We start from the raw sequence: 25,314 nt of genomic DNA on the forward strand, positions 1-25,314 counted from the left end.
TCAGATTAAAAAGAATATCAAAGAAATTTCAGACAAATGTATCATTCTAGAAAAAGACTCCAAAGAAAAGGTATAAGAATTCAAAGGCGAGGTGATGAAAAGACAAAAGGAGGTAAAAAACAATCTGGTAGGGAGACAGAGCCAACACGGCACTACAGACAGAGGCACCATGCTGCCCCACTGCGGCAAAGACCAGAAAAGCTAGGTAAAACCAACAAATGTCAAGCCTGGAACCCTCAGTACAAATGAAGGAACAAAGACCTCAGTCAACCACCGAATGGGATAAGAAACTAACAGAGAACAGAGACCAAGGAGAGCTATGGGATGTAGGTCCCATTCCAGCTAATGTGCCCAAATTCGCCATCTTGGGCTACAGCCACCAAAGAACTCAGAAAGGGAGTACAGGAAGGCAACTTCACGGAGCTCCCAAGAGGAGACAGAGCACCCAGTAACCAGAGATACACACTTTCCCACCCCACACCCCTCTTCCCTGTATAAGGCCTACACCACTTGCCAATGGGCCTTGGTCACTCGGCCAGACAGATACCAGCTCACTGCTGCCCGGATTAACCATCTTGGGCCTCAGTCACCAAGCACTGCAGACAGGAGTATGGGAAGGCAATTCCACAAAGCCCCCAGCAGGAGGCAGAGCACCCAGTGACCAAGGATATGTGCTTTTCTACCCCCATCCTTCTTCCCTCTGTAAAGAAAAGGCATTCGACAAAATCTAACACCCATTCCTGATAAAAACTCTCAGTAAAATAGGAACAGAAGGGAACTTCCTCAATACAATAAAAGGCATCTATATGTAATGGTTAAGAGCTACATCTGCTAACCAAAAGGTCAGCAGTTTGAATCCGCCACGTGCTCATTGGAAACTCTATAGGGCAGTTCCACTTTGTCCTATATAAAACCAACAGCCAACATCATTCTCAATGGAAAGAGGCTGAAAACATTCCCACTGAGAATAAGAACAAGACAAGGATGCCCTTTATCACCACCGCTATTTAACATTGTGCTAGAAGTCCCAGCTAGAGCAGCAGGGCAAGGAAAAGAAACAAAAGGCATCCAATTTGGAAAGAAAGAAGTAAAACTATCCCTATTTGCAGATGATATGATACTGTAGATAGAGAACCCCAAAGATTCCACAAGAAAACTACTGGAACTAATAGAAAGATTCAACAGAGTAGCAGTATACAAGACCAACATACAAAAAAATCAGTTGGATTCCTATACACCAACAAAGAGAGCTTTGAAGGGAAATCAGGAGAACAATACCATTTATTACGTAAAAGACCTATACAAAGAAAAGTATGAAACACTACTGCAAGAAACCAAAAGAGATCTACACAAATGAAAAAGCATATGATGCTCATGGATAGGTAGGATCAACATCGTGAAAATGCCAATTCTACCCAAAGCAATCTACAAATACAACGTAATCTTGATCCAAATACCAACAGCATTCTTTAAAGAGATGGAAAAACTAATTGTTAACTTTTTATGGAAAGGAAAGAGGCCCTGGATAAGTAAAGCACTACTGAAGAAGAATGAAGTAGGAGGACTCGAAATACCTGACCTCAACCTACTATACAGCTACAGCAGCCAAAACAGCCTGGTACTGGTACAACGACAGACACATTGACCAGTGGAACAGAATTGAGAACCCAGAAGTAAATCCATCCACCTATGGTCACCTGATCTTTGACAAGGGTCCAAAATCCATCAAATGGGGGGGAGGGGGAAGTCTTTTTAACAAATGGTGCTGGCAAAACTGCAAAAAAATGAAACAGGACTCACACCATACACATATACTAATTCAAAATGGATCAAACTTAAAAACAAAACCAAAAACTATGAAGATCATAGAAGAAAAAATAGGGACAACTCTAGAGGCCCTAATACATGACATGAACAGGATACAAACCATACTAATAATATACAAATACCAGAAGACAAGCTAGATAGCTGGGATCTTCTAAAAATTAAACACTTAAATGCTCATCAAAAGACTTCGCCAAAAGAGTAAAAAGAGAACCTACAGAATGGGAAAAACTTTTGTCTATGACAAATCTGACGAAGGTCTAATCTCTAAAATCTACAGAAAATTCAACACCTCTAAAACAAAAAAGACAAATAATCCAATTAAAAATGGGCAAAGGATATGAACAGACACTTCACCAAAGAAGACATTCAAGTAACTAACAGAAACTTAAGGAAATGCTCTCTCAATCACTAGCCATTAGAGAAATGCAAATGAAAACCACAATGAGATACCATCTCACCGCAGCATTACCGGCAAGAATCAAAAAAAAAAAAACAGAAAATAACAAATGTTAGAGAGTCTACGGGGAAATTGGAACTCTTACGCACTGCTGATGGGAATGTAAAATGGTACAATCATTTTGGAAAATGATATGGCGCTTCCTTAGAAAGCTGGAAATAGAAATACCATATGATCCAGCAATCACACTCCTTGGAACATATCCTAGAGAAATAAGAGCCACCACACGAATAGACATGTGCACACCCGTGTTCATTGCAGCATTGTTCACAATAGCAAACAGATGGAAACAACCTAGATGCCCATCAACAGATGAATGGATAAACAAACTATGGTACATACACACAATGGAGCATTACTCAACGATAAAGAACAATGATAAATCTGCAAAGCATCTCACAACATGTATGAATCCAGAGGGCATTATGCTGAGTGAAATAAGCCAATCACAAAGGACAAATATTGTATGAGACCACTACAATAAAAAGTCATGAAAAGGTTTATGCAAAAAAGAAACAATCTTTGATGGTTATAAGGGTGGGAAGGGATGGGGATGGAAAAACACTAAACAGACAATAGATAAATGGTAACTTTGGTAAAGGGTAAGACAGTACACAGTACAGGAGAAGCCAGCACAACTTGTACAAGGCAAGGTCACGGAAGCTCCACAGATACATCCAAACTCTCTGAGGGACTAAATTACTAGGCTGAGGGCTGTGGAGACCATGGTCTCGGGGAACATCTAGCTCAATTGGCATAACATAGTTTATAACCAAAATATTCTAATTCTACTTTGCTGAGTAGCATTTGTGGTCTTAAAATCTTGTGAGCTGCTATCTAAGATATTCCACTGGGCTTTACCCCATCTGGAGCAAGGGAGAACGAAGAAAACCCAAGACACAAGGGAAAGATTAGTCCAAAGGAAAAATGGACCACAACTACTACAGCCTCCCACAGACTGAATCCAGCACAACTAGGTGGTATCTGGCTACCACCACCAACTGCTCTGACAGGGATCACAATAGAGGGTCCCAGAGCTGGAGAAAATTTAACAGCAAAATTCTAACTCACAAAAAAAGATCAGTCTTACTGATCTGACAGGGACTGGCGAAGCCCTAAGAGTACTGCCCCCGGACACCCTTGTAACTCAGTACTGAAGTCACTCCTGAGGTTCACCCTTCACCCAAAGATTAGACAGGCCCACAAAACAATACAAGACTAAATGGGCACATCAGCCCAGAGGCAAGGACAAGAAGGCAGGAGAGGACAGAAAAGCTGGTAATGGGGAACCCAAGATTGAGAAGGAGAGAGCGTTGACATGTTGTGGGGTTGGCAACCAACGTCACAAAACAATACGTATATTGTTTAATGAGAAACGAGTTTCCTCTGTAAACCTTCACCTAAAGTACAATTAAGAAAACAAACAAACTGGTAGATTCGAGATAAAAATGCAAGAATCAACCATGACAGAGATAAAATGTATATTAGAAGCTATAAAAAAAAAAAAAAAAAAAAAAAGCTATGTAGTTCAACACATGGTGGACAGGCTCTAGAAAATCACACAAAATGAAATGAACAACAACAAAATACAAGATTCGTTCATGGTTCTAGAGAAAACTATTTTTACAGGAGACCAGTAAAAGAGGGACCAGGTATTTCTGCAGGAGAACAGGTATTTGTGAAAGGAGAATAAAATGAATTAAATATATATTATTTTCAAAAATAAAGTAGAAGAGAACTTTCTTGAAATAAGGATGACTTGAATCTACAGATCAAAAGGGCATACATATCCCATGAAAAATTTATATAGAATACTCGACAGCAAGATATATCCTACTGAAGTTATTAAATGCCAAGGATAAACAAAATTTCTCATGGGTGGCCATGTAGGAAAGTAAACTATGTACAGAGAGAAAAATCAAGTGCCTCAGGCTTCTTCACAATGCCAGAAGACAGAGGACCAACACTATAAAGTTCTGAAGGAAAGAAAATGTGACTCAGGGATTTTGTACACACCAAGTTCTCCTTCAAGTATAAAGGCAATAGATGGGCATTCCCTGGGATGCAAAACCTCAGGGATAAAGACCCGTGAACTCTTCTTGAAGAACAACTTATGGATGAAACGCAGCCAACCAGGGGATGAGTCAAAATATATTCTAGAATGGAGAACCTGAGGTAACATAAACGTGGCAAGCACTGAGTCCATTGAATATACAGCTAAAACCAAACAGCTGGAAGTATGGTTACAGAACCAAACGAAACGCAGTAAACATTGACAAGAGAACATAAGAAAAATTAAGAGGCAGTGGTACGAAGCATCCCAATGCCGTCGAGTCGATTCCAACTCATAGCGACGCTATGGGACAGAGTAGAACTGCCCCATAGAGTTTCCAAGGAGCGCCTGGCAGATTCAAACTGCTGACCCTTTGGTTGGCAGCTGTAGCACTTAACCACTACGCCACCTAAGTTGGGTAATTCCTCACATTTCATTGCAAATAGCCAATTAATGCAAAATCAAACCCATTGCTGTGGGGCCTATTCCAACTCCAAGTGACCCTCTAGGACAGAGCAGAACTGCCCACAGGGTTTCCAAGGCTGTCATCTTTACAGAAGCAGACTGTCACATCTTTTTCCCGCAGAGTGGCAGGTGGTTTCTGACCCATCGTCCGATTAGCAGTCAAGTGCTTAACCACTGCACCACCAAAAACTAACCTCCTTAAACAGCCAGTAGTACCACATAAAATTGAAACTTTTGTTTAAAGCATAACAAATTCAATCTCTTAATATTTTTCATATTCTTTTTTAATTCTAGAAGAATTAATCTTTTAATAACTATTATATTTTGTGATGAAAAAACAAGCAATTCAGTGATTTCTAAATTTCACTTCAGCTTTCTATCATTAAATACAAGTAAAATAATATTAATTTTTCCATCCACCTAAGGTCAGCTGATCTTTGACACAGGACCAAAGTCTATCAAATGCGGAAAAGGCAGTCTTTTTAACAAATGGTGCTGACAAAACTGGATGTCCATCTGTAAAAAAATGAAACAGTATCTATACCTTATACCATATACAAAAACTAACTCAAAATGGATCAAAGACCTAAATATAAAACCTAAAACGATAAAGATCCTGGAAGGAAAAACTGGGACAACACTAGGGGCCCTAATACATGGCATAAATAGAATACAAATCATAAGTAACAATGCACAAACACCAGAAGAGAAACTAGATAACTGCGAGCTCTAGATAAACTAGTAAACGGATGGCTCATTAAAAGACTTCACCAAAAGAGTAAAAACAGAACCTACACACTGTGAAAAAATCTTTGACTAAGACATATCTGACAAGGGACTAATCTCTAAAATTTATAGAGAACTTCGACATCTCAACAATAAAAAGACAATTCAATTAAAAACCGAGCAAAGGATATGAACAGACACTTCATCAAAGAAGACACTCAGGCAGCTAACAGGCACATGAGGAAATGCTCATGATCATTGGCCATTAGAGAAATGCAAATCAAAGCTACAGGGAGATACCATCTCACCCCAACATTACTGGCACTAATAAAAAAATATAAAATAACAAATGTTTGAGAGGTTGCAGGGAGATTGGAACTCTTGTGCCCTGTTGGTGGGAATGTAAAATGGTATAACCACTGTGGAAAACAGTTTGGTTTTTCCTCAAAAATTTGAACATAGGATTACCATAAAAAAAAAAAAAAAACCCAGCAATTCCACTCCTAGGTATATACCAAAAAGAATTGAAAGCAGGGATTCAAAGAGATACTTGTACACCAATGTTCACTGCAGAATTATTCACAACAGCCAAAAAGTAGAAATAACCCAAGTGTCCCTCATCAGAAGCATGGATAAATAAAATGTAGTATTTTTTCTTATATCCATACAATGGAATGAATATTATTCAGCCATGAAGAGAAACGAAGCTCTGATACATGCTAGGACACGGATGAACCTTGTAAACATCATGGTAAATGAAGTAAACCAGCCACAAAAGGACAAATATTGTATATGTGATCTTACATGAAGTATCTAGTATAGGCAAATACATAGAAACAGAAAGCAGATTAGTGGTGACCAGCAGCTGGGAGGAGGGAAGAACGGGGAGTTACTGCTTAATGAGAGCAGCATTTCTCTTTGGAGTAACGCAAATGGTTTGGAAATAACTAGTGGTGATTGTTCACAGCACTGTGAATATAAGTAATGCCACTGAATTGTACACTTAAAAATGGCTAAAGTGGCAAATTGTTTACCCCAATAAAAATTATATAAATTACTATGCAACTACTTAAAAATGAAAAACCCAGAAGTTTCTGAGGGAAGAACTGGTTTGTGCTATGGGAGAGCTTCACCATATTTACCAACCTATTTATTGAAAGCAGTCCCTGGGTGGGGCAAACAGTTATCACGCTTAGAGCTCACTGAAACGTTGTCGGTTGGAGTCTACCCAGAGGCACCTTGAAAGAGAGGCTTGGCGATCCACTCCCCCAAAATTAACCATTGAAAACCCTATGGAGCACAGTTCTACTCTGACACACATGGGTTTGCCAAGAGTTCAGGGCAACTGTTTTTGTTTTGATTTTTAACTGAAAAAGAAAGATATTCTGTTAACCCTTAAAGGGCAAGGAACGTGTCTGTTAGGTTTCTGAAATCCAGCACATACAGCCATGGAAGATAGTTTTTAGAAATATATACTGAAAAATCACTTCTCTGACTAATTCAGAATTTAAATTAAAATGTTTGCTGGCAAGTATTCTACGGAGCTGGTTCCCCGAGTCCAGCTCTTTTGTTTGCTCCCTGTTGCGGGAGGGCAAGATTTCCAGGAGCTGCTTGATTTTACGCAGCTCATCCAAACTCAGTTTCCCAGCAAACCTCACAGTCAGCCTCACAAGGCCAGGGAAGAAAGAGAGGAAAGGCTGCCTTTAGGTTAGTCTCGAAGGCCCACTTTCAGCAGCATTGGGAAGCAAGTCTGATCCTATGCTGCTGGGACCTCATCTCTGAAGTCTGGCTCCCCCATTGTTGTTGGGAACCAGCCTAAAGTTATTTTTGGTAGCTACGGCAGCCCAAGACGTTTTGAGGTGCGTGACAGTCAGCTCCTCACTTAAAACATAATTTTTATCAAGTTATAATAAAAGCAAGTCTCAGACCAAATTCTACTCCCAAATAAAACCAATTCAAACTTATGGTGACCCCATGTGTTAAAGAGTAGAACTGCTCCCTGGATCTTCTCAGCTGTAATCTTAACAGAAGCAGATCACCTGGCCTTTCTTTTGAAGAACCACTGGGTGGGCTCTAACTACCAATCTTCAGGCTAATAGTCGAGCACAAACTGCTGGTACCACCCAGGAACCATTTCTGCCCCACATATAGATGTGTATTAAACAAACATTCATGAACAATTGAGCACAGGACATTTCATACAACCTGTTCTGTAGGTTCCATGAAGTCACAGCTCTTGGTCCTCTTAAGTGATCCAACCACTCTGGCATGAAAGGTACACTGGAGCAGAACCAGCAACATTTCAGAGGCAGGATGTCATTGTCCTTGTGGAAGGCATCAGGCAACTACAAACTCTCCTCCTAAACCAATGTCTGGATATTGGAGGGTTTCAGGATCATGTCTCTGGCACCATCCTTACAGTTGCTTGCTAAAGGCCTCTCTAGATTCTAATAAACTCTTCAGGCAAATCTGAGGAGTGGCTCTAAAATATTACTTTAACTATCTTTAATTTCCCCCACGTGTCTGTCAGTTCATCACACTGTGGGGGCTTGCATGTTGCTGTGATGTTGGAAGCTATGCCACTGGTATTCAAATACCAACAGGGTCACCCATGGTGGACAGGTATCAGTTGAGCTTCCAGACTAATACAGACTAGGAAAAGGGCCTGGCAGTCTACTTCTGAAAAGAATTAGCCAGTGAAAACCTTATGAACACCAGTGGAACACTGTCTGATATAGTGCTGGAAGATGAGCCCCTCAGGTTGGAAGCCACTACAAATACGACTATGGAAGAGCTGCCTCCTCAAAGTAGAGTTGATCTTAATGATATGGGTGGAGTTAAGCTTTCAGGATCTTCATTTGCTGATGTGGCATGACTCCAAATGAGAAGAAACAGCTGCGAACATCCATTAATAATCAGAATGCAGAATGTACAAAGTATGAATGTAGGCAAATTAGAAATCATTAAAAATGAAATGGAACATGTAATCGATATCCTAGGCATTAGTGAGCTGAAATGGACTGGTATCGGCCATTTTGAATCAGACAATCGTATGGCCTACTATGCCAGGAAAGAAAAATTGAAGAGGAATGGCATCGCATTCATTGTCAAAAAGAACATTTCAAAGTCTATCCTGAAGTACAATGTTGTCAGTGATAGGATAATATCCACACACCTACAAGGAAGACAGGTTAATACAACTATTATTCAAATTTATGTATCAACCACTAAGTGCAAAGATGAAGAAACTGAAGATTTTTACCCACTTCTGCAGTCTGAAATTGATCAAACATGCAATCAGTATGCATTGATAATTACTAGTGATTGTAATGCGAAAGTTGTCGACAAAGAAGAAGGATCCATAGTTGGAAAATACGGCCTTGGTGATAGAAACAATGCCAGTGATCGCATGATAGAATTTTGCAAGATCAACGACTTCTTCATTGCAAATACCTTTTTCCACCAGCATAAATGGTGACTAAACACGTGGACCTCACCAGATAGAATACACAGAAATCAAACTGACTACATCTGTGAAAAGAGACTGTGGAAAAGTCCAATATCATCAGTTAGAACGAGGCCAGGGACCGACTGTGGAACAGACCATCAATTGCTCATGTGTAATTTCAAGTTGAAACTGAAGAAAATTAGAATAAATCCACAAGAGCCAAGAGGGGGGGCCAAGATGGCGGACTAGGTGGACGCTCCCGCGGATCCCTCTTGCAACAAAGACTCGGAAAAACAAGGGAATCGATCACATACATAACAATCTATGAACTCTGAACAACAAGCACAGACTTAGAGACGGAGGACGAACAAATACGGGCAGACAGCGACTGTTTTCAGAACTAGGAGCCAACGCACCAGGCAGGTGACCTTCGGAGCTCGATCTGGGGCAGAGCCCAGGGGGGCAGACGGCACAGAAAGGGGGCCCACCCCTTCCCCCCGAACCCATCCCGGGAGGAAGCCTAGCAGGTTGGCGCGGGCGGCGTAGGGGCGCAGCCGGAGGGAGAAACACCCGGGAGGCAGTGACTGATCTGAGAGGGGGGAGAACAGCGTCCCAGCTGGGGTGCCCTGCTGTCCGCCGGGAGTTAGGCGAGAAGCCGACGGGGCGCGCGCGGGGGGGGGGTCAGCTGTGTTTCCCTGGAGTGACCCCAGGGCGGGGCCCACGCGTTCGTGCGGGAGGACGCGCACCCAGTCCGCGCGTGTGGCACGGCACACCAGAGGGAGAAATCCCCGGAGGTGTCTGGTCTCAAAACAGGGAAAGCAGCATCCCAGACGGGGAGCCATTCCGCTGCGATCTGGGCACGCGCGCGAGCGCGGGCGGGGCATGAGCGCGGGGTCCATTTTTATTATCCTGAATTGACCCAGAGGGCGGGAGCACCTGGTCGTGCGAGTGACGCCCCCCCAGTTTGCGCGAGAGGTGCGGCACACTGGAAGGAGAAGTCCCCGGGAGGAACTGATTGGTCCCAAAGCGCAGAAAGTAGCATCCCAGACAAAGTGCCGCCCTGCTGGGGCTTGGGCGCGCGCACGAGCGGGCCGTGAGCGCGGAGTCCATTTTTATTGCCCTGAATTGACCCAGGGGGCGGGCCCACCTGGCCGTGCGGAGGAACTGATTGGTCCCAAAGCGCAGAAAGTAGCATCCCAGACAGAGTGCCACCCTGCTGGGGCTTGGGCGCGCGCGGGCGGGGCGTGAGCGCGGAGTCCATTTTTATCGCCCTGAATTGACCCAGGGGGCGGGCCCACCTGGCCGTGCGGAGGAACTGATTGGTCCCGAAGCGCAGAAAGTAGCGTCCCAGACGGGGTTCCGTCCTGCTGGGGCTTGGGCGCGCGCACGAGCGGGGTGTGAGCACGGAGTCCATTTTTATTGCCCTGAATTGACCCAGGGGGCGGGCCCACCTGGCCGTGCAGGTGACGCCAACCCAGTTCGCGCGAGAGGTGTGGCGCTCCGGAAGGAGAAGTCCCGGGGAGGAAGTGACTGGTTCCCGAACAGGGAAAGCAGCGTCTCAACCCGGAAGTCATCCCGCTGGGATTTGGGCGCGCGCGCACAGGCGGGGCGTGACCGCGGGATCTAATTATAATCGCCTGAATAGACCCTGGGGGCGGGCCCACCCGTTCGTGTGGGAAACGCCCACCCAGTGCCCACGAGCGGTGCCGCGCACCGGAGGAAGTCCCCAGGAGGAAGGGACTGGTTTCCGAGCAAGGAAAGCAGTGTCCTAGCCAGGGACCCGTCCAGCCCGGATTTTGGCAAACGGGGGAGGAGCGTGAACGTGGTGTTCAGCTCTATATTCTGTGGTGCTACACTCCTAGCTCTCAGATCCCTCCCCCACCCTCCCCAGGCGACCCCATTAACATCCGAATACCCGGAGCCAGAGAGAGAATTTAGATAGGGATCTGACTGCATTTTTTTTTAGCTGACTACTTGGAAAATCTAGTTTCCCAGTGATGGCTCGGAGACAGCAGTCCATATCAAACCACATAAAGAAACAGACCATGACAGCTTCTCCAACCCCCCAAACAAAAGAATCAAAATCTTTCCCAAATGAAGATACAATCCTGGAATTATCAGATACAGAATATAAAAAACTAATTTACAAAATGCTTAAAGATATCACGAATGAAATTAGGATAAATGCAGAAAAAGCCAAGGAACACACTGATAAAACTGTTGAAGAACTCAAAAAGATTATTCAAGAACATAGTGGAAAAATTAACAAGTTGCAAGAATCCATAGAGAGACAGCATGTAGAAATCCAAAAGATTAACAATAAAATTACAGAATTTGACAACGCAATAGAAAGTCAGAGGAGCAGACTCGAGCAATTAGAATGTAGACTGGGACTTCTGGAGGACCAGGGAAACAACACCAACATAGCTGGAAAAAAATCAGATAAAAGAATTAAAAAAAATGAAGAAACCCTAAGAATCATGTGGGACTCTATCAAGAAGGATAACTTGCGAGTGATTGGAGTCCCAGAACAGGGAGGGGGGACAGAAAACACAGAGAAAATAGTTGAAGAACTCCTGACACAAAACTTCCCTGACATCATGAAAGAAGAAAGGATATCTATCCAAGATGCTCATCGAACCCCATTTAAGATTGATCCAAAAAGAAAAACACCAAGACATATCATCATCAAACTTGCCAAAACCAAAGACAAACAGAAAATTTTAAAAGCAGCCAGGGAGAAAAGAAAGGTTTCCTTCAAGGGAGAATCAATAAGAATAAGTTCAGACTACTCAGCAGAAACTATGCAGGCAAGAAGGGAATGGGACGACATATACAGAGCACTAAACGAGAAAAACTGCCAACCAAGGATCATATATCCAGCAAAACTCTCTCTGAAATATGAAGGAGAAATTAAGATATTTACAGATAAACACAAGTTTAGAGAATTTGCAAAAACTAAACCAAGACTGCAAGAAATGCTAAAGGAGATTGTTTGGCCTGATGACCAATAATATCAGGTACCAGCACAATACAAGGTCACAAAACAGAACGTCCTGATATCAACGCAACTCAAACAGGGAAAGCACAAAAACAAACAAATTAAGACTAATTCTAAAAAATAAATAAATAAACAAAATAATACACACAACAGGAAATCATGGAAATCAATAGCTAAACGATCAAAATAATCAAAAAGAGGGACTAAATATAGGAGGCATTGAACTGCCAGATGGAGAGTGATACAAGGCGAAATAGAAGGATACAAGTTAGGGTTTTACTTAGAAAAATAGGGGTAAATAAAAAGGTAACCACAAAAAGGAATATCAATTCCATAACTCAAGAAAAAAGCCAAGAAAAACGTAACGACTCAATAAACACAAAGTTAAACATTATGAAAATGAGGATCTCACAAGCTACTAAGAAAAACGTCTCAGCACAAAAAAGCATGTGGAAAAATGAAATGGCCAACAACACACATAAAAAGGCATCAAAATGACAGCACTAAAAACTTACTTATCTATAATTACGCTGAATGTAAATGGACTAAATGCACCAATAAAGAGACAGAGAGTCACGGACTGGATAAAAAAACACGATCCATCTATATGCTGCCTACAAGAGACACACCTTAGACTTAGAGACACAAACAAACTAAAACTCAAAGGATGGAAAAAAGTATATCAAGCAAACAATAAGCAAAAAAGAAGAGGAGTAGCAATATTAATTTCTGACAAAATAGACTTTAGACTTAAATCCGCCACAAAGGATAAAGAAGGACACTATATAATGATAAAAGGGACAATTGATCAGGAAGACATAACCATATTAAATATTTACGCACCTAATGACAGGGCTGCAAGATACATAAATCAAATTTTAACAGAATTGAAAAGTGAGATAGACACCTCCACATATATAGTAGGAGACTTCAACACACCACTTTCGGAGAAGGACAGGACATCCAGTAAGAAGCTCAATAGAGACACGGAAGACCTACTTACAACAATCAACCAACTTGACCTCATTGACTTATACAGAACTCTCCACCCAACTGCTGCAAAATATACTTTTTTTTCTAGCGCACATGGAACATTCTCTAGAATAGACCACATATTAGGGCATAAAACAAATCTTTGCAGAATCCAAAACATCGAAATATTACAAAGCATCTTCTCAGACCACAAGGCAATGAAGCTAGAAATCAATAACAGAAAAACTAGGGAAAAGAAATCAAATACTTGGAAAATGAACAATACCCTCCTGAAAAAAGACTGGGTTATAGAAGACATCAAGGAGGGAATAAGGAAATTCTTAGAAAGCAACGAGAATGAAAATACTTCCTATCAAAACCTCTGGGACACAGCAAAAGCAGTGCTCAGAGGCCAATTTATATCGATAAATGCACACATACAAAAAGAAGAAAGAGACAAAATCAGAGAACTGTCCCGACAACTTGAGCAAATAGAAAGTGAGCAACAAAAGAATCCATCAGGCACCCGAAGAAAACAAATAATAAAAATTAGAGCTGAACTAAATGAATTAGAGAACAGAAAAACAATTGAAAGAATTAACAAAGCCAAAAGCTGGTTCTTTGAAAAAATTAACAAAATTGATAAACCATTGGCTAGACTGACTAAAGAAAAACAGGAAAGGAAACAAATAACCCGAATAAGAAACGAGAAGGACCACATCACAACAGAACCAAATGAAATCAAAAGAATCATATCAGATTACTACATAAAATTGTACTCTAACAAATTTGAAAACCTAGAAGAAATGGATAAATTCTTGGAACAACACTACTTACCTAAACTAACACATACAGAAGTAGAACAACTAAATAGACCCATAACAAAAAAAGAGATTGAAATGGTAATCAAAAAACTCCCAACAAAAAAAAGTCCTGGCCCAGATGGCTTCACTGCAGAGTTCTACCAAACCTTCAGAGAAGACTTAACACCATTACTATTGAAGGTATTTCAAAGTATAGAAAAAGACGGAATACTACCCAACTCATTCTATGAAGCCACCATCTCCCTGATACCAAAACCAGGTAAAGACATTACAAAAAAAGAAAATTTTAGACCTATATCCCTCATGAACATAGATGCAAAAATCCTTAATAAAATTCTAGCCAATAGAATCCAACAACACATCAAAAAAATAATTCACCCTGATCAAGTGGGATTTATACCAGGTATGCAAGGCTGGTTTAATATCAGAAAAACCATTAATGTAATCCATCACATAAATAAAACAAAAGACAAAAACCACATGATCTTATCAATTGATGCAGAAAAGGCATTTGACAAAGTCCAACACCCATTTATGATAAAAACTCTCACCAAAATAGGAATTGAAGGAAAATTCCTCAACATAATAAAGGGCATATATGCAAAGCCAACGGCCAATATCACTCTAAATGGAGAGAACCTGAAAGCATTTCCCTTGAGAACGGGAACCAGACAAGGATGCCCTTTATCACCGCTCTTATTCAACATCGTACTTGAAGTCCTAGCCAGGGCAATTAGGCTAGACAAAGAAATAAAGGGTATTCAGATTGGTAAGGAGGAAGTAAAGCTATCACTATTTGCAGATGACATGATCGTATACATGGAAAACCCTAAGAAATCCTCCAGAAAACTACTGAAACTAATAGAAGAGTTTGGAAGAGTCTCAGGATATAAAATAAACATACAAAAATCACTTGGATCCCTCTACATCAACAAAAAGAACACCGAAGAGGAAATAACCAAATCAATACCATTCACAGTAGCCCCCAAGAAGATAAAATACTTAGGAATAAATCTTACCAAGGAAGTAAAAGACCTATACAAAGAAAACTATAAAACTCTGCTACAAGAAATTCAAAAGGACACGCTCAAATGGAAAAACATACCCTGCTCATGGATAGGAAGACTCAACATAGTAAAAATGTCTGTTCTACCAAAAGCCATTTATACATACAACGCACTTCCAATCCAAATACCAATGTCATACTTTAAGGGAATAGAGAAACAAATCACTAATTTCATATGGAAAGGAAAGAATCCCCGGATAAGCAAAACATTACTGAAAAAGAAGAAGAAAGTGGGAGGCCTCACCCTACCTGATTTCAGAACCTATTATATAGCTACAGTAGTCAAAACAGCCTGGTACTGGTACAACAACAGGCACATAGACCAATGGAACAGAATTGAGAATCCAGATATAAATCCATCCACGTATGAGCAGCTGATATTTGACAAAGGACCAGTGTCAGTCAATTGGGGAAATAATAGTCTTTTTAACAAATGGTGCTGGCATACCTGGATATCCATTTGCAAAAGAATGAAACAGGACCCATACCTCACACCATGCACAAAAACTAACTCCAAGTGGATCAAAGACCTAAACATAAAGACTAAAACGATAAAAATCTTGGAAGAAAAAATAGGATCTACCCTAGGAGCCCTAATACAGGGCATAAACAGAATACAAAACATTACCAAAAATGATGAAGAGAAACCCGATAACTGGGAGCTCCTAAAAATCAAACACCTATGCTCATCTAAAGACTTCACCAAAAGAGTAAAAAGACCACCTACAGACTGGGAAAGAATATTCAGCTATGACATCTCAGACCAGCGCCTGATCTCTAAAATCTACATGATTCTGTCAAAACTCAACCACAAAAAGACAAACAACCCAATCAAGAAGTGGGCAAAGGATATGAACACACATTTCACTAAAGAAGATATTCAGGCAGCCAACAGATACATGAGAAAATGCTCTCGATCATTAGTCATTAGAGAAATGCAAATTAAAACTACGATGAGATTCCATCTGACACCAACTAGACTGGCATTAATTCAAAAATCACAAAATAATAAATGTTGGAGAGGCTGCGGAGAGACTGGAACTCTCATACACTGCTGGTGGGATTGTAAAATGGTACAACCACTGTGGAAATCCATCTGGCGTTATCTTAAACAGTTAGAAATAGAACTACCATACAAACCAGAAATCCCACTCCTCGGAATATACCCTAAAAATACAAGACCCTTCACACAAACAGATATATGCACACCCATGTTTATTGCAGCTCTGTTTACAATAGCAAAAAGCTGGAAGCAACCAAGATGTCCATCAACGGACGAATGGGTAAATAAATTGTGGTATATTCACACAATGGAATACTACGCATCCATAAAGAACAGTGACGAATCTCTGAAACATTTCATAACATGGAGGAATCTGGAAGGCATTATGCTGAGCGAAATGAGTCAGTTGCAAAAGGACAAATATTGTATAAGACCACTATTATAAGATCTTGAGGAATAGAAAAAACGGAAAAGAACACATACTTTTGTGGTTACAAAGGGGGGAGGGAGGGAGGGAGGGAGGGAGAGGGCTTTTTATTGATCAATCTGTAGATGGGAACTGCTTTGGGTGAAGGGAAAGACAACACTCAAAACAAGGAAGGTCAGCCTAATTGGACAGGATTAAAAGTAAAGAGGTTTCCGAGATAAAATGAAAGCTTCAAAGGATAGCGAAGCAGGGGCTGGGGTCTGGGGAACTTGGTTTGAGAGGACTTCTAAATCAATGGGCAAAACAATTCTATTATGAAAACACTCTGCATCCCACTTTGAATTGTGGCACCTGGGGTCCTAAATGCCAACAAGCAGCCATCTAAAATACATTAATTGGTCTCAACCCACCGGGAGCAAAGGCAAAGGAAGAACACCAAGGTCACACGACAACTAAGAACCCAAGAGACAGAAAGGGCCACTTGAACCAGAGACCTGCAATATCCTGAGACCAGAAGAACAAGTTGGTGCCCGGCCACAATCGATGTCTGCCCTGTCAGGGAGCACAAGAGACAACTCCTGAGGGAGCAGGAGACCAATGGGATACAGACCCCAAATTCTCATTAAAAGACCACACCTAATGGTATGATTCCGACTAGAGGAATCCCAGAGACAATGCTCCCCAGAACTTCTGATGGCACAGGACAGGAACCAACCCCGAAGACAAATCATCAGGCATGAAAAGGACTGGTCAGTGGGGGGGAGAGAGATACTGATGAAGAGCGAGCTAATTAAATCAGGTGGACACGGGAGAGTGTGTTGGCAACTCTTGACTGGAGGGGGGATGGGAAGATAGAGAGAGATGGAAGAAGGTAAAATTGGCACGAAATGAGAGACTGTAAGGGCTGACTCAATAGGGGGAGAGCAAGTGGGAGAAGGGAGTAAGATGTATGTAAACCTACATGTGACAGACTGATTGGAATGGTAAATGTTCACTTGAAGCTTAATAAAAATTTAAAAAAAAAAAAAAAAAATCCACAAGAGCCAAAGTACAACCTTGAACATATCCCACCTGAAGTTAGAGACCATCGCAAGAATAGATTTGATGCGTTGAGCATAAATGACTGAAGACCAGATGAGTTATGGAATGACATCAAGGACGTCATACATGAAGAAAGCAGGAGGTCACTAAAAAAACAGGAAAGAAAGAAAAGACCTAAATGGATATCAGAAGAGACTCTGAAACTTGCTCTTGAACGTCAAGTAGCTAAAACAAAAGGAAGAATTGATGAAGAAAAAGAGCTGAATAGAAGATTTTAAAGGGTGGCTCAAGAGAAAAAGTAAAGTATTATAATGACATGTGCAAAGACCTGGAGGTAGAAAATCAACAGGAAAGAACATGCTCGTCGTTTCTCAAGATAAAAGAACTGAAGAGAAAAATTCAAGCCTCTAGCTGCAATATAGAAGGATTCTACAGGGAAAATATTAAAAGACACAGGAAGCATTAAAAGAAGATGGAAGGAATACACAGAGTCACTATACCAGAAAGAACTGGTTGATGTTCAACAATTTCAGGAAGCAGCATATGATCAGGAACCACTGGTACTGAAGGAAGAAGTCCAAGCTGCACGGAAGGCACTGGCCAAAAACAAGGCTCCAGGACACCAACTGAGATGTTTCAACAAGTGGATGCAGCACTGCAAGGGCTCCCTTGTCTCTGCAAAGAAATTTGGAAGACAGCTACCCGGCCAACCGACTAGAAGAAATCCGTATTTATGCCTAGTCCCAAGAAAGGTGACCCAATGGAACACGGAAATTATCGAACAATATCGTTAATATCACATGCAGGTAAAATTTTGCTGAAGATCATTCAAAAGCGGCTGCGGCACTATATTGACAGGGAACTGCCAGAAATTGAAGCTAGATTCAGAAGAGGATGTGGAACCAGGGATGTTATTACTGATGTCAGATGGATCCTGGCTGAAAGCAGAGAATACCAGAAAGATGTTTACTTGTGTTTTATCGACTATGCAAAGGCATTCAACTGTGTGGATCATAACAAATTATGAGCAACACTGCAAAGAATGGGAATTCCAGAACACTTAATTGTGCTCATGAGGAACCTGTACCTAGATCAAGTTACAGTCATTCAAACAGAACAAGGGGATATTGCATGGTTTAAAGTCAGGAAAGTTGTGTGTCAGGATCGTATCCTTTCACCATACTTATTCAATCTGTATGCTGAACAAATAATAAGAGAAACTGGACTATGCGAAGAAGAATGGAGCATCAGGATTGAAGGAAGACTCTTTAACAACCTGCGATATGCAGATGAGACAACCTTGCTTGTGCCTGACCCAAGCCATGGTGTTTTCAATCACCTCCTATGCATGTGAAAGCTGGACGATGAATAAGTAAGACCAAAGAAGAACTGACGCTTTGAATTATGGTGCTGGTGAATAATATTGAATATAACACTAACTGCCAAAAGAATGAACAAATCTGTCTTGGAAGAACAACTAGAATGCTCCTTAGAAGCAAGAATGACGAGACTACATCTCACATACTTGGGACACCTTATCAGGAGGGATCAGTCCCTGGAGAAGGACATCATGCTCGGCAGAGTACAGGGTCAGTGGAAAAGAGGAAGACCCTCAAGGAGGTGGATCGACACAGTGGCTGCAACAATGGCCTCAAGCATAACAATGATTGTGAGGATGGCGAAGGCCCAGGCAGTGTTTCATTTTGTGGTATGTAGGGTCACTATGAGTTGGAACCGACTCGACAGCATCTAACAACAATGAAAACCAAGACCCTGAAATGGAATTATCTGGGCAATGCTGAAAGGACAAAGCTCAGCCTCTCCATGATAGGTGCCAGAGTTCTCCACAGCAGGAAGCCGGCTGTTGCTCTTTGCCGATGTTCACTGTGGTCCCTGCCCTGTTTCCCATCATCATAGTCTCCCAGAGGAAGCTTGGGACACCCGTGCTGAGTGGCCATTCCCTGAGGCAAGAGTTTTCAACTTGCATCAGTCAGGAACAACCTACCCACCATGTGGCCAAACCCATATATTCCCTATATGTTCCTTTGTCCCTGGGTGCACAAGTGGTTGGCACTTGACTACTAACCTAAAGATTGGCTGTGTGAACCCACCCAGTGGTGCGGTAGAAGGAAGTCCTGCTGATCTTCTTCCGTAACAATTACAGCCGAGGAAACACTGCGGAGCAGAGGGCCACTCTGTGACACGCAGGTCACCGTGAGTGGGAATCCATTCGGCAGCAGCAGCCTGGCTTTTTAAAAATATATTCCTTTAAACTCACCTAACTTTATAAGGAAAAGAGTTCTTTTCTGTTTTTGCATATACAGTTAATGCATGCTCATTGTAAAAATGTAAACACCAAAATTAAAAAGGATTAGGAAGACTGAAATCCCATGACCTTGAGATCACCACCATCAATATTTTGGTGACCCTCCTTTCCCACATCTCTTTATCTAAATGCATATGTAAATGTGATTTTATATATATAAAGCTTATTTTTTGCTCAAATAAATGTACTAAAAACAAAAATTCCAATTAGTATCATTAGTGGCAACCTGCAACACTTGCCAAAAGAAGGTAGGTGGCTCTCCCTCCTGCACCACACTCTTCACAACACCCAGTATGTGTGTCTACCAAAACAATAAATACAACGAAAATAAAACAATCCGAGTAAATACCTAATCAGATGCCACAGCCCCTCAAGGCTCTAAAGTGAGGGTCAGCAAACAGTAAAGAAGTTTTCTGCATTTCACTGGATCTCTGAAATGGGCACAAATGTCAGTTGACCAGGTAGCTGTCTTCCAAATTTCTTGGCATAGACGAGTGAGCCCTTCCAGCGCTTCATCTATTTGGTGAAGCAGGTCATTTGGTATTTCTGCCAATTCCTGGAGCCTTGTTTCTCGCCAATGTCTTCAGTGCAGCTTGGACTTCCTCCCTCACTACCATTGGTTCTTGATCATATGTTACCTCCTGAGATGATTGAACACTGACCAATTCATTTTGGCACAGTGACTCTGTCCTTCTGTCTTTGTAAAGTAGTGGGTCCATGAAAAAGAGGAAGACCCTCAACGAGTTGGATTGACACAATGGCTGCAACACTGGGTTCAAACATAGCAAGGATTTTGAGGATGGCGCAGGATGGGCAATGTTTCGTTCTGTTAAACACAGGGTCGGTATGAGTCAGAGCCAACTCGACAGTACCTAACAACAACAACAGAGAGCTTTACCGTTACCAGGGAGATTTTCAGATATAATTGAAGGATTGAGCAAGAATTAAAAGGGGAGAAACTCGCTCTAATTCTACCTTTATCTGATTCTATGTCTGCAGTAGCTGAAACTTTCTAGGTGCCCCCAAGTGCCTCCCACATTCAGTGGAGAATGCAAGAGGAGAACCCACAAGTACCAGACCCTGCAGGGTCAGCTCATGGCAGCATGGAGGGGACAGGCACTGTATGTACAAGCCTCCTGTCCCCAGGAGCCTCAGAAACAGCTAAGTTCTTTGGAGGAAGTTGCGTGGCCCACAAGGGAGGGTGTAATAAAAAGGCATATACCTGTGCTTTACGTCTTCAGGAGCACAAGATCCCCAGGGCCCTGCAACCGGAGGCCTCTCCCCAGCTGCCCCAATCTCTGACATTTCTCCTTCTCCAGCTCTAGCCCTGCCTGGAGCCACAGGAGATTCTGTTGCCCCATTTCCTCCTTCTTCACAAAGACTCTCTGTATCAGAATCAACGTTCCTGGGCAGGAGACCCAAAGTTTCGTGTGTGCTGGGCACTGTCGATGGCAAGACGAGCCTTCCTGCCAGGGCTGGGTCCCCTGGAAGGGGAGACTGACAGCAGAGCTGAAGAAGATGAAGTAAGGTGCCTCCATGCAAAATATCAGAAGGTGCTTATTCTCAGCTGCTGACCCTGCACTTGTCTCGAGAATGGACACTTTGCTTGTCTCTCCTTGGCTCTAAGCACCAGAGCCAAGACACGAACCATTCAGTAGCAGAGTATACATGCGGAAAAAGATAAAGTTGGATCCCTAAAAGGTTAGTCCAAAAGACTAATGGGCCACAACTACTACAACCTCCACCAGACTGAGCAGCACAACTAGATGGTGCCTGGCTACTGCCAACAACTGCTCTGGCAGGGATCACAATAGAAGGTCCCAGAGAGAGCTGGAGAAAAATGTAGAACAAAATTCTAATTCACAAGAAAAGACCAGACTTATGGGTCTGATAGAGACTGGAGAAACCCCAAAAGTATAGCCTCCAGACACCCTTTTAACTCAGTACTTAAGTCACACCTGACGCTCACCCTTCAGCTGAAGATTAGACAGGCCCATAAAACAAAACGAGGCTAAATGTACACATCAGCCCTGGGGCAGGGACAAGAAGGCAGGAGGAGATAGGAAAGCTGGTAACGGGGAACCCGAAGTCGAGCAGGGGACAGTGTTGACCTGTCGTAGGGTTGGCAACCAATGTCACAAAACAATATGTGTATTGTTTAATGAGAAGGTAATTTGCTCTGTAAACCTTCATCTAAAGCACAATAAAAATAAATAAGTAATTGGATTCCTACCTGATCTTATGCCATACACAAAAATAAATTCAGTGTGGATTAAAGGCCTAAAGGTGAAAAAAACAGCTGCTGTTGATTCGACTCTGACTCCTGCTCACCCCACATGCATCAGAGTAGAGCTGTGCTCCATAGGGTTCTCAGTAGCTGATTTTTTGAAGTAGATGGCCAGACCTTTCTATCAAGGCACCTTGGTTAGCAGCTGAGCACATTAACTATTTGCACCACCCAGGGACTCCATAAAATTGAAGAGGAAAACATTAAAAAGTTTAGAAAACATAGGTGAATAACTTTAGGATATGAGGTGAAAAGAAGGACTTCTTTAAAAGATACGAACAGATTTCTTTAAAAGACACAAAAGAACAAACCATAGATGAAAATGTTAATAAATTCATTGATGTTACAATTATCTATGATTACTTTTCTAAAGTCACCATAAGCAAAATTAAAAGACAAAGAAGAAAAACAAACAAACAAAAAAGATATGAAATAAAGAAAAATAGACCAAAGACTGAACAGGAAATTCACAGAATAGTAAACATAAATATCCAGTAAATATACAGAAGATATTCAACCAAACCACTAACCAGCAAAACACGAATTAAAGTAACAGTGAAATACCAATTCACACTCATCTGATTGGCAAAAATGGAGAGGTTTGTCTTAGTTTCTTAGTGCTGCTGTAACAAATACCACAAGCGGGTGGCTTTAATGAGCAGAGGTTTATTTTCTCTCAGCTTGTTGTTGTGTGCAGTCAGGTTGATTTCAACTCACAGTGACCCTATAGGACAGTAGAACTGCCCCATAGGGTTTCCTGGGCTGTAACCTTCATGATAGCATATTGCCAAGTCTTTTCTCCTGCAGAGTTGCTGTGGAAGTTTGAACCACCAGCCTTTCGGTGAGCAACCAAGCACTTAACCATTGCACCACCAGGGCTCCTTCTCACAGTTTGGGAGGCTAGAAGTCAGAATTCAGGACACCAGTTCCAAGGGGAGTCTTTCTCTCTGTCCTCTCTTGGGGAAGGTCCTTGTCTCTTTTCAGCCTCTGTTCCTTGGTGATCTTCAAGTGTCCTGGCATCTATCTTCCCCAGTCTGTGCTTGTTTGCTTCTGTCCCTAATCTGCTTGCTGTTTTATATATATCCCAAAAGTGACCGGTGATTGGCTTAAGACACAGCCTACACTGAAGTGGTCTCATTAATATAGCAAAGAAAAACTCTATTTCCAAATGAGATTAATCCACAGGAAAAGGGGTTAGTATTCCAACACGTATTTGGGGAAACACAATTCAATCCACAACAAAGTCTGACAACAGGAAGCAATAGTGAAGGTCTGAGGAAGTAAGGCCTCTTAGGAGTGTGACTGACGAGAGCCCTTAGAATGGCAGTGTGGAAGATGTGTGTCCTGTGGTCTCCTAGCTGGCTTCTTTTCCATCGTCAACCCATCTGAAACAGCCTCCCGCTTCATCTTCCTGAGGTTCAGACCTGAACATGGCTCTTTCCTCTTTAGATGCTGTTACGGATTGAATTGTGTCCCCCAAAAATGTGTGTCAACTTGTCTAGGCCACGATTCCCAATATTGTGGGATTAGCCACCATTTTTTCATGTGATGTGGTTTTCCCATGTGTTGTAAATCCTGGAAACCCTGGTGGCATAGTGGTTAAGAGCTACATCTGCTAACCTAAAAAGGTTGGCAGTTCGAATCCACCAGGTACTCCTTGGAAACTCTATGGGACAGTTCTACTCTGTCCTGTAGGGTGGCTATGAGTGGGAATCAACTCGACAGCAACTGGTTTGGTTTTTTGGTATGAAGTTAATGAGGCAGGATTAGAGGCAGTTATGTTAACGAAGCAGGACTCAGTCTACAAGATTAGGTTGTATTTTGAGTCAATCTCTTTTGAAATACAAAAGAGAGAAGCTACCAGAGAGACAGGGGGACCTCCTACCACCAAGAAACAAGAGCCAGGAGCGGAGTGCGTCCTTTAAACCCAGGGCCCCTGGGCTGAGAAGCTCCTCAACTGGGGAAGGTGGATGACAGGGACCTTCCCCCAGAGCCTACACAGAGAAGTGCCCTTCACCTGGAGCTGGCACCCTGAATTTGGACTTCTGGCTTCCTAGACTGTTAGGGAATAAATTTTTTCTTTGTTGAGGTTATCCACTTGTGGTATTTCTGTTATAGCAGCACTAGATGACTAAGACAGACACATTCAGTAGCTCCCCATTGCCTTCAAAAGAAGCATTTAAAGCCCTTAATTTGACTTTCCAGCCTTTTGTGATGTAACTTGAACTCCACTTTCAGTTTATATCCCCCTTTGCCCTGTGTTCCTATAAAATTAACTGTACTGGCTGAGATACCTCTTTAAATCCTTAGCTGACTAGAATGTTATGTAAGGGAGTGACCTGTGGGGATAATATAATTTGCATTACAATCAGGGAGCCCTGGTGGCACTTGGGTTAAGCACTTAAGCTCTCTGAAAGGTTAGCGTTTGGAATCCACTCAGTGGCTCCAAATGGGAAAGACTATTTGCTCCTATAAAGACTGCAGCCTAGAAAACCCCATGGGGCAGTTCTACTCTGTCACATGGGGTCGCTATGGGTCAGCATTGACTTGACAGCACCCAACAACAAAACTAAAAGTTACAAACAGAATACTGAGGCCCAGAGAGGCTGAATGCCCTGCCCATGGTCACACAGTGAGTCAGAAGAGACCCTTGGTTTTCTGACTCTCTGTGTATGTCTCTTACCACTCCATATCTCTCCCTGGGCTGAAGTATCCCAGACCCAGCTATGAGGGTACAGGGAGCCCAATTCGCTTAGCTCCCTTCACATCACCTGAATTGACACATCCCAGGAGTGATAGCTACCATTTGTCACAAAGCAAAAATATCCCAGGGAGCTGGAGCTGGAAAGTACGTTCTGTGCTGGCAGCCAACAGGTCCTGAAGCTCTATATCCTGGCTTTGGGATGCCCTTGTGTTCACCTTGTCAACAGAGAGCAGCCATATCTCTCTTTCACTGTAATTGGGTTAGTCTTGCGGGTTTGCCTCCCTCCCAGTTGTCAAAAGAGATTATTCAGAAATGTTTTTTTTACTGCTGCATTGACCAGGGGCAGGTTGCAGCAGAGGCCAGAGGAAATTTCCAAACACGTTCACTAATCGCCCTAAGTACCTGGCTGCTGCCAGCTGCACGGTTTTCGTCCTGCTGCAATCACTTTGGCTCCATCCAGAGCTCAGAGGTCTCCTGTAAGCTGCAGCCCTGTGCCCCAGGCTTCCACTGGGGGAGATGGGTGTGGACATCCCAGCGGCTCTAGTTGGCCAGGGAGACTCTGCAGGACCTCAGGCCAGTGAATAAGGGCCCACTGAGCAGTGACAATGTGCTCCTGGGTCCTCCCAGAGCAACCTGCCACCAGGGCCAGGCCTGGCCCGTAGAGCTCGGGATGGCTTCCCCACAGAA

This window comes from Loxodonta africana, chromosome 26 (genome assembly GCF_030014295.1).
Source record: "Loxodonta africana isolate mLoxAfr1 chromosome 26, mLoxAfr1.hap2, whole genome shotgun sequence".
Classification (NCBI taxonomy): domain Eukaryota; kingdom Metazoa; phylum Chordata; class Mammalia; order Proboscidea; family Elephantidae; genus Loxodonta; species Loxodonta africana.